Source organism: Pistacia vera, unplaced genomic scaffold (genome assembly GCF_008641045.1).
Source record: "Pistacia vera cultivar Batoury unplaced genomic scaffold, PisVer_v2 Contig528, whole genome shotgun sequence".
Lineage (NCBI taxonomy): Eukaryota > Viridiplantae > Streptophyta > Magnoliopsida > Sapindales > Anacardiaceae > Pistacia > Pistacia vera.
In genome coordinates, this window is record NW_022196366.1 from 203265 (window position 1) to 223450 (window position 20186).

Sequence of the window (20186 nt, forward strand, 5' to 3'; positions counted from 1 at the left end):
ATTTCATCCAGGTATGTGCATCTCCTCTTTGCATTTTAAATTTTGATTTACAAAGATTTAATGATGGATTGAGTTTGGGTTATGATTTTGATTTAGTTGTTTAGGTTGTTGGGTTGTGTTTGATGTAATGCTAGTTGAAATGAGTGAAATTTGTTGAATATTTTCTTGCATTGTGGGTAGTTGGGGGTGGTAGCACCAATTGTAGGTGGAGATGACTGAAAATGTGTTATGGATTTGATGGATCGCTCAAGCGATCTGGTATGTCTGGTATAATGCAGCAGATTGCAGATTGCTTAAGCAATCAAGTATATGGTAGAAGATCGCTTAAGCGATCTACTATAAGTCTTGTATATGGTAGCAAATCGCTTAAGTGATCACGTATATGATATAAGATCGCTTAAGCGACTCTGAAGATGTTTTTAAAAAATTTTCAACCCTTAATATATCGGTTAATAATTTTTGTTTTCTTGCATTGTAGATATTTGACTATTATTAGACATGGGACAATTGGTTTTGGGTGTTGAATATTTTGGTGAGTGGGTGAAGGAAGAAAGTTGCTAGAAGTGCATTGGGAAGAGCAAACAAGTTAAAACAATTGCTGTGAGTACAGAAGTTAGTTTTGATGAGTTGATTGATGAAATCATTAGAAGAGGTGGGTTGAGTTGCTCATGTAGTGATATAATTGTGAAGTATGTTTTAAGTAGAGCTCCTGCAAATTTTAAGGTACCCCCTGTTATATTAATGTCTGATGAAGATGTGAAGTTATTTATGCTTGATGTGGGTGGTAATGGTTTGAGGTCGATTTTAACGAGTTCGCTTGTAGATAAAGCTTTGGAAGTTGGTTCAAGAGTAAGCGGTGATTTGGGTGGGAAGAATGTTGGTTTTAATTTTAACTACGAGGGCATTGATTTCTTTGTTGAAAAATCAAGATTATGTGGTGAATTGAGTGGTGAGAAAGACACTATAGAAGAGGTTGGTCATGTGGGATAGAATGAAAATGTGGACGAAGAGGACCCTGTACATATTCTCGCAGATGTAGAGATTCCTATAAATACAAATTATGCAGAAGATGTAGTTTGTAAGGAAGAGAACACTATGGTCGTTTATGCAGGTTTAGAGGCGGCAATTGCGGGTAGTAGTGAACCACCTCACGTTTTTACTGATGGATCGGACTTGCGCGTAGGTTATTTATTTGATAGCAAAGAGGAAGTGGTAAAGAAGCTAAAACTTGTTGCTGTGAGAGATAATTTTGAGTTCATCATCAAAAAGTCTAATTCATCGGTTGTGAGGGTTGCATGTCGTGACCGAAAGTGCAAGTGGCGGGTTTATTGTAGAAGGTTGGTGGAGTTCGAAAAATTTATTGTTAGCACATATACCCGTGAGCACACATGTGGGTTGGGATATATTTTAGGCGAGCATCGACAAGCCTCCACTAATGTTATTGGACAATTTGTCAGAATCAGTTTGTTAAAGGGAAAGGTCCATCTCCTAAGAACATTCAGAAACTTGTGCGCATAGAGTTGGGATGCAATGTTAGTTACTGGAAATGCTGGAAAGAGAGACAACATGCACAAGACTTTGTGAGGGGCGCGATAGAGCACTGTAGGCAATATTAGAAGCGTACCATTATATGCTTGAGTTGACAAACCAAGGTAGCAAGATGGCTTTGAAGTGGGACAAGAATATGAGGTTTAAATATATTTTTTGTTGCTTACGGTGCTACTATAAGAGGTTTTGTAAACATGAGAAAGGTGTTGGCTGTTGATGGTTGTTTTTTAACGGGAAAGTATGGAGGTACATTGTTGGTGGTCACTGCACAAGACAACGAGAATCACACATATCCCATTGCATAGTGTGGTTGACTCTGAGAACAATAAGTCGCGGACTTGGTTTTTCTAGCAATTACTTACAATAGTGTCTGACAGTGACGAGTTGTGCATAATATCTTATAAGCATAACTCTATAAAGAAGAGGATTGCCACTATTTACCCTCAAGCACATCACGGATTATGTATAAGGCACCTTGGCGAGAACATAAAACAAAAGTTTAAGTGTGTTGGCCTCCTTTAGACATACTACATGGCAACAAAAGCTTATCGAGTTAATGAGTTCAAGGAGCACTTCAAGCAAATCCGAATCAAGGATGATAGAATTGCTAAGTATCTTGAGCATGATGTTGGTTTCGAGTGATGGAGTAGAGCTTACTTTCCTGGAAGAAGGTTGGACGTCATGATCACAAACATAGCCGAGTCCATAAATTCGAAGTTGTTAATAGAAAGAGAGTTTCCAATTGTTGCCCTTTTTGATGCAATCCAGAGGACATTGTCATGGTGGTTCCATGAGCGTTGTACGAATTAGATAATTTTATCACAACCCTTGTTCCGTTAGTTGAAAAATTATTGTGAGAACGTATGAAACTATCAAATGCACTGTTTGCCTATCCTCTCAATGCTCAAGAGTTCACCATGCGCGGCTATGGTTCGAATGCCCCAGTTAACCTTCACAGTAAAACTTGCAGCTGTAAAGTGCTTAAAATCAACGTTTACCTTGTCCTCATGCACTAGCAACACTGAAACACCAACAAAGCCGGATTTTGGTTCAAGAATTTACATAGAACTTTGCTCCCCTCTCTATATGGCAAACCATTATATGCTGGCTTATTCGGAAACGATATATCCAGTTCTTCCAGAAGAGCTGTGGGTGGTGCCGCTAGAGTTGGTTGACATTATCATCCATCCGCCATTGAAGAAGATGGAAAAGGAGAGAAAAAGCATTAAGCGTATTCCATCAGCCTGTGAGGTTCCCCGGAGGATGAATAAGTACTCAATTTGCAAGCAACCTGACCACAAAAGAAGCAGTTGCCAGAATCGATCACATGCAGATCTAGAAAATTAGGTTCGAATCGATCAGAAGTAAGAAAGCAAGTAACCTGCCGTAAGATCTGCAAATAAGATCAGATCGCTTAAGCGATCGGCTGTTATCTGCAGATCTGAATAGCAGATCGTTTAAGCAATCTTAGGTCGCTTAAGCGATCTACTGTTCAGATCTCCTGATAAGAGCAGATCACTTAAGCGATAAGCAACCCTTGGTCACTTAAGCGATAAGCTCTTATCTGTAGCTTTGAACAGTAGATCGCTTAAGCGACCTAAGTTCACTTAAATGATCTATTGCTCATATCAGATCTGGTTAACACCAGATCGCTTAAGTGATCCTTGGTTGCTTAAGCGATCTGCTAATCAGATCAGTCACCAGATCGCTTAAGCGACAGAAGCTCGCTTAAGCTATTTGCTCTTATATGCAGATCTGACTAGCAGATCGCTTAAGCGATCTGATGAAGTTATTATGTTTCTCTTTTATGGTGCATTAAACTGAACTTATGTCCTTGTATTTCCAGCTATGTCATCAAGAAGAATGATGAAATCGAGAGAGTTGTCAAGGCCAACCATTGAAACTTGTTGTTTTCAATTTTTTATGTTTTAAATTTAATTGTTACCTTGAATAAATCATCTTTTATATCGTATTAAATCAAATTAATTATTTCTCATTTTCATCCATTTTAAAAAGGGTTTAAGTAAGTAAAATTTCGCATATTACCTCTGTACGACACTGATTGCTGCCCAAAAAAGTAAAACAGGAAAAATAAATATTATCAACATAATTGTCATGTCAAGTCAATAAATTAATCAATTTACTGAATTAGTCACGAGTGTGACACGTTAGTAGAAACGTACCTCATTTCACAAATATGGATGGTTATAATTGAATATAGAGCTGACCCACAATACGGAATATAATTTCTCACTCAAACATGCACAATATCAAAAGATCGAGGAGATAAGAAGCAAAATGGCCTTGGTCGCTTAAGCGATTTGACCAAGGCTAAAAATGAAGAATCGCTTAAGTGATCTTGATACTATCTTGGATTTGATCGCTTAAACGACCAAGGGTAAAAGTGAAGAATCGTTTAAGCGAGACCTTAAATCGTTTAAGCGATCATGCATCTGGGGTGACTTGATTCTACCTTAGACTTGATCGCTTAAGTGACCAAGGGTAAACATGAAGAATCGCTTAAGTGATCTTGATTCTGGCTTGTACTTGATCGCTTAAGTGACTGTGCATCGTTTAGGCGACTAAGGCTAAATATAATGGATCACTTAAGCGAGATCTGAAATCGCTTATGCGATCCAATATATTCGTATGATCTTTATTCTGCCTTTGACAAGATCGCTTAAGCGATAACATACATCGCTTAAGAGACTAAGGCCAAATATACAGGATTGCTTAAGCGAAATCATACATCGCTTAAGCGATCAAAGCTAATTTACTTTAGTACTTAAAAAACATTAAAATTTGTATTATATAGAATCATTCTAAACTTTAATATTTCTTTTCCATGTTTATCTACATGTAAAAAAATTAGTTTAATTAAAATGTAATTAAAAAAATCGATTAAGTGATATAAATAATCAAATCAATTGACATAAGACAAATCATGGTCCACTGAACTAATCGTATAGTCAAAATTCAAGCTTATTTCAATCTAGTCCCCCCATGTCGTAGAAGATTTGACAGCATTTTGGTCAGTAAAAAGAGCACAATAATCATTCTCAAATATACCATCCATATTTGTGAAATGAGGTACGTTTCTACTAACGTGTCACACTAGTGCGCTATGACATTCATCCATATATCATACGGTTGTAAATAATCTTCTTTCATGGCCTTAATATGTGTTAATAACCCATGTTGCTTAACATTAACGTTAATAATCATGTGATGTTGTGAACGTTCGAAGTTCACATTAATGTCACTTAATAGGGGGTTGACAACTTATTCCAAAAAAAAAAAAAAAAAAAAAAGGGATTGCTTAAGCGATCTAGTGTTTATAAGCCTTCATCGCTTAAGCGATATTGTCAAAGGAAAAATAAAGATCATCCAAATATACTGGATTGCTTAAGCGATTTCAGGTCTCGCTTAAGCGATCTGGTATATTTAGCCTTAGTCACTTAAGCGATGAACAGTCGCTTAAGCAATCACGTACTAGCCAGAATCAAGATCACTTAAGCGATTCTTCATTTTTACCCTTGGTCGCTTAAGTGACTAAGTCCAAGACAGAATGAAGATCACCCAAAGCCATGACAGAATGAAGATCACCCAAAGCCATGATCTCTTAAGCGATTTACTGTATCGCTTAAGCGATTCTTCACTTCTACCCTTGGTCGCTTAAGCGATCAAGTGCAAGGCAGAATCAAGATCATCCTAGATGCACAATCACTTAAGAGATTTACATATCACTTAAGCGATTCTTCACTTTTAGCCTTGGTTGCTTAAGCGATCAAGTCCAAGGAAGAATCAAGATCATCCCAGGTGCACAATCGCTTAAGCGATTTCTATATCGCTTAAGCGATTCTTCACTTTTAGCCTTGGTCAGTTAAGCGATGTTAGATCGCTTAAGCAATCAAGTCCAAATGTAATACTTTCTTTCTAGCTAGTATACTCGTAAAATAATTAGTAAAACTCATTAAAAATATATATAAGAAAATACACATATAAACGAGTAATAAAGTATGAGCCCATATTTAATTTTTCTTTATATACAAATATTTACAAAATATACTCAAAATAGCAACTTGATAGTGTAGCCCAACTCTTCCACCGCGTGACGTTCCGAGCGACCACACCTCACCTATTACCTGCAAAAACATTAAAAACAACGGAGTGGGCACTAATTGCTCAGTAAGTAAACCCGCTATGCTACCCTTCTCTCTCTGTTGCTTAAATTCTGAATTTTCTTTTCCTTACATCTCATTTCTCGATTATTCTCTATTCTTCCTCTGTTCTTCTCTCTGTTCTTTCTGTATTCTTTCTCATTCTTTCTCTGTTTTGCTCTCTGTTTTTCTCTAAATTTTCTAATTTTTAACTACTCACGATAATGAGCATGGTATTATGCATATTCATGATGCAAATGCACAAATGAATAGATTATGCATTTTCTTTTCTATTTTTCTTATTCTGTTTTCTGTTTTCTGTTTCTTTATTTTATTTCTTTATTTCCTTTCTATTCTTTCTTTTCTTTCTTTCTTTCTATTCTTTCTTTTCTTTTCTATTATTTCTTTCTTTTCTATTCTTTCTTTTCTTGCCGATCGGACTCGGTTGAGGCATGAATTTGGAGGGCTAGCCGTGTGAGTGAATTCTCTAATTCTGGGTACAGTCCTCATCCACACGCACTTCTAGCGGACTGTACAATTCTTCTTTCTGAATTCTGAGACCGCTCACTAAAGGCGGCGTGCATGTGGGGCTATGTCACTCACAGGCTCCCCATCGCAACAACCTTCTCTTCTTTTTATTTTTTTACACTTCTTTAACTAAAAATTTAGATTTGAATATCTTTAATATTCTCATTTCTTTCTATTTTCTCTTTAACATATTTTAGTGCTTTCTCATACTCTTATGAATATGTATACATGTAGATGGTTTCATGCTTATAATTATTTCTAAATTCACATGTTTAAATGCAATTATGCATTATGGAATGCAAACATGTCATTCTCTACCATCTACAAACTCATCCCAAAGTAACACATAATCATACTCGTACATGCACTTCTCTTTGACATTTCATCAAACCATTCATGTGCACAAATCAACACTTATTTGGCTACACTTCTATCTCTCTTCTAGGCCACCAAAAATTTGGAATAATATCCTCCATAACTAACGCCAAATCTGCCCAAAATACACACTCCAAAATTTCCACTTCAATTCTTCCAAATTTCAACCAAACATTCATCAAGTATCAAATACACCAACACAACTTCTCATGGATAGGTTCTAATCATCATTCAACACCAAATCCATCAACAGTTCTACATATAACACATATATATGCATAAAGAAAATTCTCTACACAACATAACTTAAATCATACTTAGGGTAGGATTTACTTACCTTTGATATGAGCAATTCAACCTTTTAAGAATCTCCTTTGATCAAACTCTCTTCCTCTTAAATCCTATGAGCACAAACCATCAAAATTCAACACTTTAAAAATTAAAATCACTTCTTAGTGCAAGGATCTTACCTAAAGATGCTTGGGATTGAAAATCCACTAAAAAATACCCAAAATCTATGAATTTCTTTTGAAAAAGAAGTGAAGAAATTGAGAGGATTTAGAGGAGAAGGTGGCGTGAAAATGGGTTGAAGAGTGGCTAGGGTCTCCCTCTTCAATCCTTAACATAACATAAAATTATATATAGTTGCTCATTTTGCCCTTGCACTTTCTTTAAAAATCCATCTATGTCCCTTATCAATTACCATAATGCTCTCATTTTTATTGCATTCTCCATGAAATCCTATCTCTTTTCACTCCCCATAATTTCAACTAATTTTGAGTGAAAATACCATTTTACCCTTAATGCAAGTTTAAGGCATTTTCTTCACATTTTCTCAAAATAACTTTAGCAAAAATCAACTAAAGGTATAAGAGCATAAACTAAATTACTGCCTCTATGTGGGCGTTACAATAAGGCAGAATCAAGACCATCTCAGGTGCACGATCACTTAAGCGATTCTTTACTTTTAGCATGGATCGCTTAAGCGATCAAGTCCAAGGCAGAATCAAGATCATCCCAAGCGCAGGATCGCTTAAGCGATTTCAGGTCTCACTTAAGCGATTCTGACCTTTTAGCCTTGGTCGCTTAAGCGATGTTGGATCGTTTAAGTGATCAAGTTTAAGGCAGAATCAGGATCACCCCAAATGCACGATCGCTTAGGCGATTTAAGGTCTCGCTTAAGCGATCATGTATAGAAAACCCTTAGGTGATTTAAGGTCCCGCTTGATCACTTAAGCGATCATGGGCAACACATATGGTTTCCAGTTTTTCTCCTCAATTTTGACAAACTAAAATCACCAACATATATTAATTCCATATTTTCTCTTGAATTTGACAACCTAATTGCATCAACACATTAATGTCATTTAACAAGAATACTAAATAAACTCAAAGTCAAAAGAGGGAAAGAAATACTGAATTGCTTTTGTACAAATCTTAAATGTGTCAATTACATTAAATTACAACATTATAAACAACAAATAAATGTCTTATATACACCCAAAATAAAAACAGCGCCGGCAACCTCCATCCTCCTTCTTTATCATTCTCTTTAGCCACTTCCCCATTCTTTATCCAGCACAACTTCAGTAGCAGCAGCAGCCTCTTCGTCTTCTTCTACAACACCCCTTCCAACATTATCCAGCATTGGCCTTGGCCACAAAGCATACATAACACCACAACCCAGCCTAACGCCTAACAACACCAGTTGATCTAATTCAAGACAACCCACTAAGAAATGCATTTCACATAAACTATAAAACTCTAAGTCCAACTTTCATACTTTTTTATGATAGCATCAACAATGACCTGGATCGGGTTTTGGTTAGTAAAAAAGGATCCATATACGCATGGAAGCACTCAACGGCCAAGCGCTCCCAAAAGTTGCTCATTATTTCGTCATTCAACCTGTCAATTGAGGTGTTGGTCATATCAAACTCAATAAATTTTAGTGCATATGCCCCGCAATCAGCACTACAATAGGAGGAAGACATTAACATTAGAATCAACTTATAAAACAATTATATTGTGTAAGTTTTTTGTTTACCTCGAGTCATTTATCGGGACGAGAAGGTACTTGAGCGGTCACTTTCCCGTCAGTAGTTCATCACCCAAGTGCTGAAACATCCCGCTGTCGCGCAACAGCCACGGGAACAATATTCACAGCAATTGTAACTCCATCTCTAACTGCCTCTCTCGACAAATACTTGAGTTACAATCAAGGATATGTAGCAAGCCCTCCTCTAGTAGCCAAACGACAATTATCCAATGTATATCATTGATGTTCATGATGCAGTATACTCTTTTAACATTTGTCTAACTGTTGCCATATTTGGGCCTTTCCCCCCGTACATACTGCATCATCCTCTCATCAAACTGAAAATCATCAAGGACACCATCGAAGTCATCTATGGCCTTTCTTTTCCACTTGCCTCTCCTTGTTGCACCTCCACCATTAGCCTTTTTTATTAACGTGTCATATGTAGTTACTAGGCTTTGGCCAAAGGTCACATCAGTGATGACATAGTGCAAATACAAAATATTACCATTACTGCTCTATCGTAGCCTTATAACTGCCAATACCTCATCAATATGCTGCATCAAATAAAAACAACATGATAAGTATACAATACCTTATGGAACACATAAACAAAAATAAGGAAAAATAAGGGAAAATAACTCACCGAGTCGTCGAGCCACATGCCTATTGTCAACATCTTTTCAAACCACTCCTAGGGATAATCCTCGGTCTTGCACTTCACACGCCCATCACTTTCAGAATCATGGTAATAGGCAAAGAAGAGTTTTTTCTTTTCCTTATCTATTGGCCTATACAAATCGACCTTTAACTCCTCCGTTTTCACTTGCCTACTTCCTCTACCTTCCTCCTCACCCTCCTCCATTTTCACTTCCCCACTTCCTCTGCCTTCCTCCTTACCCTCCTTAATTTTTGCTTCTCCACTTTCACGGACTTCCTCATTTTCTTCTTCGTTTTCCTGTTCTTTCCATACGTTACTACCGTGTAAGGGGATTTTACGTGCTTACTCTTTCGACCCTCTCTTTTGTGCTCAAGTTGCACTTCAACCACTTTCAATACCCCACCAACTTCCTCCTTTACCCTACCGACTTTCTCCGCCACCCTATCAACTTTCTCCTCCACCATTTTCATCCGCTCTTCCATATTCTCAAACCTCTCATAAACGGTTGTTCTAAAACTGTCAAACATACTGTTTATGAGGTCAACCACCTCATTCTTCTGACCCCGATGCCTTGAAAAATTGGTGCTTGTTGTACCAGTTTGCCAATTGGGTGGAGGCGTACGAACCTCTTCATCCTGCTCCTCCTCCTCCTCCTCCCCCCAACCAATTGGAGCTTCATCCTCCTCGACCTCAAACACATTCTCAAGCAGTGGCCCTGTAGCTGTACTCACATGCGTGACTCTTTCTAGGTCCTGCATTAGGTGATATATCCCTTCATCTGCTACATCGTCTAGTGCTCTGAACGATGTAACATACTCCTCTCCCGCTTCACTCCTAGTAAGGGTGAGGAAGGGACATACGACTCCTTGCAACAAGAAAAAAATTAATCAAATCTAAGCCACATTTAAAAGCAAGTGCATATTCAAAAGATTAATCCTTTAATCTTACAAGATTAATCTTACCCAAGCCGCTTGAATTTCCATTTCTATTTTGTTATAATCCCAATGAGCACACTTCTTGGTGTGCCACTGCAACTGTTAGTGTATGCCCTAGGAACCAATCGTGTCGTCGGTTCCAAGACATTATGTTTTGTATATATATGTTAATGTATATATTTTATATATACATTTTATCTTATCAATAGAAGAAAGTGTTCTTATTTCACATGTGGTTTATTGCTTCATTTATATATATATGTATTACATGTGAAATGTCCGGATGATACAAATCTTTTCAAAGTATTCCCTATATAGGTAATATTAATTGGGCAATAATATTACATAATATGCATGTTGAATGCCTTTGTAGAATATCATGTGATGGTATTAGTGTGGGTGATTATAAAAGTTATATCAATAGGGCATTAGCATGGATAAGCGGTTAGTGAACTGTTTATCGAATATGACCATTTATGATGAATCACATGGACATTTAAAATGTAGTCAATTATTTATCATAAGATTGTACTAGTGTATTATTAATCCTTAGCCCTTAGATATTACGGTTGGATTCTGCATAAACGCATATGGTTCATATGGTGTATAAACACGAGGCTAATCATGTCATGTGTTAATAAGCCGATTTGGTCATGTGTTGTTTATATGTGAGGACAAGTGATAGTCAAGATAAGATCTGTTGACTTGGTATAGATTGATAGCAAATTCCTAGACAAATGTCAAGATACATTGGAAAAGGGAAATCTCCGGCCGGGGTATATAAAATGTTACTTGAAAGGTTGTTTCATGGTGACACGTTCCATATGTATTGATTGTCAAATTGATATAAAATTAAGATAAAGATTTTGACATACCATGAATCCATTCTTAATTGGGATTAGACAACGGAAGGATTTGATTATACAATGCGTATGATTATAAAAGGGTTCGTTAGAGTATATCTTCATTGTAACTTAGGGGTTATGGAGTATTGCTAGATGCCTACCATAATCGGTGGGAGTTTTGTTCATAAAGATTTATGACAAAACATATCGAAATAGACTATGATATTAGGCCTACGGCTAGGCCACAGTGAACCTAAGAGATTTTACATAAAAACTAAGGAGAAATGAGAAATAGCCAAAGAGAGTTGATTATCCAAGGTTGGCTAGCACCTACCAAAGGTAATAAAGTTATTTATATTATTATCATTGAATTAGATTCAATGGAGGGTTATATTAATTATTATGAATAATTTAAGAGTTAAATTGCTAATTGGAATTAAATGGAATTCCAATTCATAATTAATCATTTTCTTTATATTAAATGGAATTAATAAGGGTGTAATTGTAAACATATGAACAATTAAGGGTTAAATTGCTATGTAAACAATTTAAGAGTTAAATTGTAATTGTGATTAAATGTTAATCCAATGTTTATTTAAAGAAGTTTAACAACTTCATAATAATTATGGATTATTTACAACTCCAAAAACAATTATGGAATTGTTTAAGGAATTCCAAACAATTATTGAATTGTTTACAAGGCTACATATATAAAGAAAATAATATATCAATTTTAGGGTAGAGATCAAAATTTCTAAGACCCAAATGTCTCTCTTGGCCTAATCTTCTTTTACCTTAGTGTGGATACTTTTTGTTTTAATTTCTCTTGAAATTAAAAGTCTCCAAGGTTGCTAAGGACTTGAGGTAACAAGTTATACCTTACTTGTTTTCAATTTGATTGAATTTTTTTGAAAATATGAATATACATGTTATAGTATCACATGCATATTCTCCATGTATTCCATCTTTCAGCAACATCCTAGGAAATTACAGTCGCTCATCCGAAGTCTTCTTCTGCCCCCTGCTTTAGCCAAGCAGGGACGGCCTATACATCCAAGCCTACATTGTAAAAAAATAATCCATATCATAATTAAAACACATATAATACAAAAAAAATAATAACAAAAAGCTATTAATATTTACCTACATTGCCCATGGGAAGCAAAACAAATTGTACATGCTTAGTCTATCCTTCTCGATAGCTTGGCGATGCTTTATCACCATGTCTTTTCCATGCAGGGACTTAATGGTTAGTTGAAATGATAACCGTCCCACGGATAAGTATTAAAGAAATCCATATTGCTCGCAAACTTCACCCAATCCAATTAACGGCTTTTGTTGAGTCAGAAGCTATTAGGATCGAATGCACGAACCATACCAAGAACATCTGAATTCTCTGAAGGTATACCTTTCCTCTAAATCGCGTCCCGTAATAGACGCCTTCCCCTAAAACCTTTTTAGTCAAGTTATCGGCTACCCTACTCTTCGTTATTCTCTCTTGCTCTTTCGCATTTGGAAATGCCTCACATCTTAAGCCTGTCATCAGGGCTATTCTAATCCCAAAAAGTAGTGGCTTCCTATCCACTATGAACCACATTTCATTTTTTTTTTTTTTTTTTTTTTTTTTTGCTTTTAACTAGGTGCAACAACATATAATGCACTCCCTGCCCCCATAATTCCTTCTTCCAATTTTCTCCGATATCCGCAAAATGATTGAAACAACTATCTTTGAATCGGTCTATACTCTTCCTTTATTCCTCTAAAATCTCATTTATTTTCATAAAAACTTGCCAACTCGACCTAACTGTTACCCTTACGGGGAAGTACGATATCTTATCGCTTACAACCTCCAGCCCATAGTCTTTATAATTTACGCTTTGAAAAATCTGCATAATCAATATAAACTAAATATTAGCAAAAAAAGAAACCAAAACAACCAATAAGCTGCCAATTTGGGGTAGTGATGGCAATGGGCCAGGCCGGGACCAGGTACCCCTTGGCCCAGGCCCAAGCCCGACCTCATAACAAAGGCCCAAGCCCAGCCCAAGCCCGTCACGGGTATCACAAGTAAAGCCTAAGCCCGACCCGACGGGCTTTTGTAACCTCAGGTCGGCTCAAGCCCGCCCATTTTTATAATGTGAATTTTTAAATATTAATAAATTTCAATTTTTTTTTTTTAATTCTATAAACAATTTTTAAATATTAATTTATTTTTTAATACTCACCAAATATATCAATAACTTTCCACAAAGTGCATCCATCCATCCATGTAGGGTTTGGGAAAAATTAGTATATATATGTAGGATAATCTTGTAATTAAATATATAATATAAGGGTAATTTAGTATAATTAATACTAAAATTATCGGGCTAGGCCGGGCCGGGCCTGAAGACATACCCAGGCCCGGCCCATACCCGAGATCGGGCCTTAAAATCAAGCCTAGGCCCAAGCCCAAGCCCGCGAACATCGGGTAAAGCCTGACCTTTTTGGGCCGGGTACCCGAAAATATTGAGCCCATTGTCATCTCTAATTTGGGGGATACAGGCTTCGAGGGCATTTGGAAGTGAGTGTTTTTGGTTTCGAGAAGACTAGGGAAGCCAATGCAGGCCCTACAAAGGCCATTGTGGCAGGTTCCATGACTAGAGATGGCTAAGGATGGCAGGAGGTAGTGGAATAGGGGGCTGGAGGGCTGCCCTGCATATTGCAGGGCTGGCCACACACAATTGCGTGCGGGCAGCGCATCCACTCCCCTAATGCCCGCCAATTGCTTGACAAAACGCCACAACCACCTAACAATCAAAACCAACTACATATTCCCCAAATTCGCACAAACCAATCAATTTTTTCATCAAATTCAAAACCACTAATAAAAAACGTACATTTTCTTCACCAACGTCCTCCTCCTCGCTTGAATTCTTGTTGGTGTCCTCTTTAGAACCATTTTCTGATTCTCCTCTCTGTTCTTGTGCCGCAATTGTCTCATCTGCCTCTGGACCACCTTCACTCATCGGATGATCCACCGGAGCGTCTTCTTCAACAACCTTTGAACAACCGCCGCCGCTAGAGTCTAGGATTTGGAGTGGGGTTGGGTTTTCCTCTTCTTTGTGAGATCAGCCATGATTTGTGTAACGAAGCTTTAGGATCGAATTTTGGCCGGAAATAGGAAACTTTTATTATCGAAAATCGCAGAGAAATGGAAGGTGTTTCATTGATCGTTTTTTGGGTATACTGCTCAATTAAGTGATTTTGAAGGGAATGGGTCATTTTTTTAATTTTCAAAATTTAAACAAATTTCCATTAATTATACTATTACCTATATATGTTTCAATCTTTTCACTATATCCCCTTTTTGCATGTTTAGCTACAATTAAGTGTGCCACGTCAAATTTTTAAATTAAAAAATATTTTCTGCATTTTATAGGTATTTGGCTATTATTAGACATGAGACAAGTGGTTTTGGGTGTTAATATTTTGGTGATGTGGTGGAGGAAGAAAGTTGCTAGATGGATTGGGAAGAGCAAATAAGTTAAAGCAATTGCTGTGAGTACAGAAGTTAGTTTTGATGAGTTGATTGATGAAATCATTAAAGAGGTGGGTTGAGTTGCTCACGTAGTGATATAATTGTGAAGTATGTTTTAAGTAGAGCTCCTGCAAATTTTAAGGTCTATGTTGTATTAATGTCAATGAAGTGTGAAGTTATTTATGCTTGATGTGGGTGGTAATGGTTCGAGGCCGATTTTAACAGTTTCGCTTGATATAAGCTTTGGAAGTTGGTCAAGAGTAAGCGGTGATTTGGTGGGGAAATGTTGGTTTTAATTTTAACTATGAGGGCATTGATTTCTTTGTTGAAAACAAGAGTGGTAGTGAATTGGGTGGTGAGGAAACACTATAAGAGGTTAGTCATGTGGAACATAATGAAATGTGGACGAAGAGAACCCTGTACATATTCTCGCAGATATAGAGATTCCTATAAATCATGTTATGCGAAGGTGTAGTTTGTAAGGAAGAGAACACTATAGTCATTTAGGCAGTTTAGAGGCGGCAATTGCGGTAGTATGAACCCCTCATGTTTTTACTGATGTCGGACTTGCGCGTAGGTTATTTATTTGACAGTAAAGAGAAAGTGGTGAAAGCTAAAACTTGTTGCTGTGAGAGATAATTTGGAGTTCATCATTAAAAAGTCTAATTCATCGGTTGTGACTTGTGAGGGGTTCATGTCATGACCGAAACTGCAAGTGACAGGTTTATTGTAGAAGTTTGTGGAGTCTAAAATTATTGTTAGCACATATATCGTGAGCACACATGTGGGTTGGGACATATTTTAGGCGAATCGACAAGCCTCTGCTGATGTTGGACAATTTGTCAAAGTCAGTTTGTTGAAGGGAAATGTCAATCTCCTAGACATTCAGAAACTTGTGCACATAGAGTTAGATGCAATGTTTTTACTGGAAATGCTGAAAGAGAGATAACATGCACAAGATTTTGTGAGGGGCACGATAGAGCACAGGTACACATATTAGAAGCATACTGTATATGCTTAAGTTGACAAACCAAGGTAGCAAGATGGCTTTAAAGTGGGACAATAATATGGGTTTAAATATTTTTTGTTGCTTACGGTGCTGCTATAAGAGGTTTTAAACATGAGAAAGGTGTTGGCTGTTGATGATTACTTTTTAACGGGAAGTATGAAGGTACATTGTTGGTGGCCACTGCACAAGACAACGGAATCACACATATCCCATTGCATAGTGGGTTGACTCTGAGAACAACAAGTCCAGACTTGGTTTTTCCAACAATTACTTACATAGTGTCTGACAGTGACGAGTTGTACATAATATCTTATAGGCTTAACTCTATAAAGAAGAGGATTGCCACTATTTACCCTCAAGCACATCACGAATTATATATAGGCACCTTGGCGAAAACATAAACAAAAGTTTAGTGTGCTGGCTCCTTCAAACATACTACATGGCAGCAAAAGCTTATCAGTTGATGAGTTCGAGGAGCACTTTAAGCAAATCCGGATCAAGGATGATAAAATTGCTAAGTATCTTAAGCATGATGTTATTTCAAGCGATGGAGCAGAGCTCACTTTCCTGAATAGGTTGGACGTCATGATAACGAATATAGCCAGGTCCATAAATTCAAGTTTTGTTATAGAAAGAGAGTTTCCAATTGTTGCTCTTTTTTATGCAATCCAAGGACATTGTCACGGTGGTTCCTGAGAGCGTCGTACAAATTAGATAATTTTACCACAATCCTTGTTCCATCAGTTGAAAAATTATTGTGAGAACGTATGGAACTATCAAATGCACTGTTTGCCTATCTCTCAATGCTCAAGAGTTCACCGTGCGGCTATGGTTGAATGCCCTAGTTACCTTCACAGTAAAACTTGCAGCTGTAAAGTGCTTACATCAACGTTTACCTTGTCCTCATGCATTAGTAACACTAAACACACCAACAAAACCAGATTTTGGTTCAAGAATTTACATGGAACTTTTCCTCCCCTCTTTATTGGCAAACCATTATATGCTGGCTTATTTGGAAATGATATATCCAGTTCCTCCGAACAGCTGTGGTGATGCCGCTAGAGTTGGTTGACATTATCATTCATCCGCCATTGAAAAGACAGAAAAGGGAGAAAAAGAGTTAAGCGTATTCCAAGCCTGTGACGTTCCCCGGAGGATGAATAAGTGCTCAATTTGCAAGCAACCTGACCATAAGAGAAGCAGTTCTAGAATCGATCACATGCAGATCTAGAAAATTAGGTTCGAATCCATCAGAAGTAAGAAACAAGCACCTACCGTAAGTCTATAGATAAGATTAGATCGCTTAAGCAATCGGCTGTTATTTGTAGATCTAGATAGCAATCGTTGAGCAATCTTAGGCACTTAAGCAATCTACTGTTCAAATCTCCTGATAAGAGCAGATCACTTAAGCAATAAGCGACCCTTGGTCACTTAAGCGATCTGCTCTTATCTGTAGCTTGAACACAGTAGATCGCTTAAGCGACCTAAGTTCACTTAAATGATCTATTGCTCAGATCAAATCTGGTTAACACCAGATCGCTTAAGCAATCCTTGGTCACTTAAGCGATCTGCTACTCGATCATTTGGTGAACACCAAATCACTTAAGCGACAGAAGCTCGCTTAAGCTATTTACCTCTATATGCAGATCTGACTAGCAGATCGCTTAGATCTGATAAGTTATTATGCTTCTCTTTTGTGGTGCATTAAACTAAACTTATGTCCTTGTATTTTTAGCTATATCCAGAAGAATGACAAATCGAGAGAGTTGCCAAGGCCAACCGTTGAAGACTTGTTGTTTTCAATTTTTCTGTTTTAAATTTAATGGTCACTGAATTATCATCCTTTATATCGTATTAATCAATTAATTATTTTTCATTTTCATTCATTTTAAAAAGGGTTTAAGTAAAATTTCGCATATTACCTCTATACAGCATTGATTGCTGCCCGAAAAAGTAAAACAGGAAAAATAAATATTATCAACATAATTATCATGTCAAGTCAATAAATTAATCAATTTACTGAATTAGTCACGAGTGTGACACATTAGTAGAAACGTATCTCATTCACAATTATGGATGGTTATAATTGAATATAGACTACCCCAATACGAAAATATATTTCTCACTCAAACATGCACAATATCAAAAGATCGAGGAGATAAGAAGCAAAATGGCCTTGGTTGCTTAAGCAATTCGACCACTACAAAATGAAGAATCGCTTAAGTGACTTTGATTCCCTTGGATTTGATCGCTTAAGCGACCAAGGGTAAAAGTGAAGATTGCTTAAGTGAGACTTTAAATCGCTTAAGCGTCATGCACCTGAGGTGACTTGATCTTACCTTAGACTTGATCGCTTAAGCGATCAAGGTAAAAATAGAATCGCTTAAGTGATCTTGATTCTGGCTTGTACTGATCGCTTAATCAACTGTGCATCGCTTAGGCGACTAAGACTAAATATACTAGATCACTTAAGCGAGATTTGAAATCGCTTATGTGATCCAATATATTCGTATGATCTTTATTCTACTTTTGACAAGATCGCTTAAGCGATAACATACATCGCTTAAGAGACCAAGGCTAAATATACAGGATTGCTTAGAGAAATCATACACGCTTAAGCGATCAAAGCTAATTTACTTTAGTACTTAAAAACATTAAAATTTGTATTATATAGAATCATTCTAACTTTAATATTTCTTTTCCATGTTTATCTACATGTAAAAAAATTAGTTTAATTAAAATTAAAAAAAATCGATTAAGTGATATAATAATCAAATCAATTGATACGACAAGATCAGGGTCTCTGAACTAATCGTATAGTCAAAATTCAAGCTTATTTCAATCTAGTCCCCCCATATCGTACAAGATTTGACAGCATTTTGGTCAATAAAAAGAGCACAATAATCATTCTCAAATATACCATCCATTTTGTGAAATGAGATACGTTTCTACTGACGTGTCCACTAGTGCGCTATGACATCTCTCCATATATCATACGGTTGTAAATAATCTTCTTACAGACCTTAATATGTGTGATGGAATTAGGTTGCAAATAATCCTTCTTGATTGGCCTTAATATGTGTTAATAGCCCATGTTGCTTAATATTAACGTTAATAATCATGTGATGTTGTGAACGTCCGAAGTTCACATTACGTCACTTAATAGGGGGTTGACAACTATTCCAAAAAAAAAAAAAAAAAAAAAAAGGGATCGCTTAAGCATCTAGTGTTTATAAGCCTTCATCGTTAGCGATCTTGTCAAAGGCAAAATAGATCATCCAAATATACTGGATCGCTTAAGCGATTTCATCTCGCTTAAGTGATCTGGTATATTTAACCTTAGTCACTTAAGCGATGAATAGTCGCTTAAGCAATCACGTACTAGCAATCAATCACTTAAACGATTCTTCACTTTTAGCCTTGGTCGTTAAGCGATGCATGTTAAGCGATCAGTCAGGCAGAATCAAGATCACTTAAGCGATTCTTCACTTTTAGCCTTTCGCTTAAGCGATCAAGTCCAAGACAGAATGAAGATCACCTGAAGCCATGATCTCTAAAATTTACTGTATCGCTTAAGCGATTTTTCACTTTTACCCTTGGTCACTTAAGCGATCAAATGCAAGACAGAATCAAGATCATCCCAGATGCACAATCCTTAACAATTTATGTATCACTTAAGCGATTCTTCACTTTACCCTTGGTCACTTAAGCACAGTCAAAGCAGAACAAGATCATCCCAAGTGCACGATAACTTAAGTGATTTTGATATTGCTTAAGCGATTCTTCACTTTTAGCCTTGGTCGCTTAAGTGATGTTGGATCGCTCAGAATCAAGATCATCCCAGGTGCACAATCGTTTAAGCGATTCTTCACTTTTATCCTGTCGCTTAAGCGATGTTGGATTGCTTAAGCAATCAAGTCCAAGGCAGAATCAAGATCATCTCAGGTGCATGATCACTTAAGCGATTCTTTACTTTTAGCCTTGATCGTTTAAGCGATTAAGTCTAAGGCAGAATCAAGATCATCCTAGGTGCACGATCGCTTAAGCAATTTCAGGTCTCACTTAAGCGATTCTAGCCTTTTAGCCTTGGTCGCTTAAGGATGTTGGACCGCTTAAGTGATCAAGTTTAAGGCAGAATCAGGATCACCCTAAGTACGATCGCTTAGACGATTTAAGGTCTCGCTTAAGCGATCGTATAGAAAACCCTTACGATTTAAGGTTCCGCTTGATCACTTAAGCGATATATGTAGTCTTAAGCGATCATGGGCAACACATATGGTTTCCAGTCTTTTCTCTCAATTTTGACAAACTAAAATCACCAACATATACTAATTCCATATTTTTCTTGAATTTGACAACCATTGCATCAACACATTAATGTCATTTAACAAGAATACTAAATAAACTCAGAGTCAAAAAAGGGAAAGAATATTAATTGTTTTTGTACAAATCTTAAATGTGTCAATTACATTAAATTACCATTATAAACAACAATAATGTCCAATATGCACCCAAAATAAAAAAAGCGTCAGCACCTCCATCCTCCCTCTTTATCATTCTCTTCAGC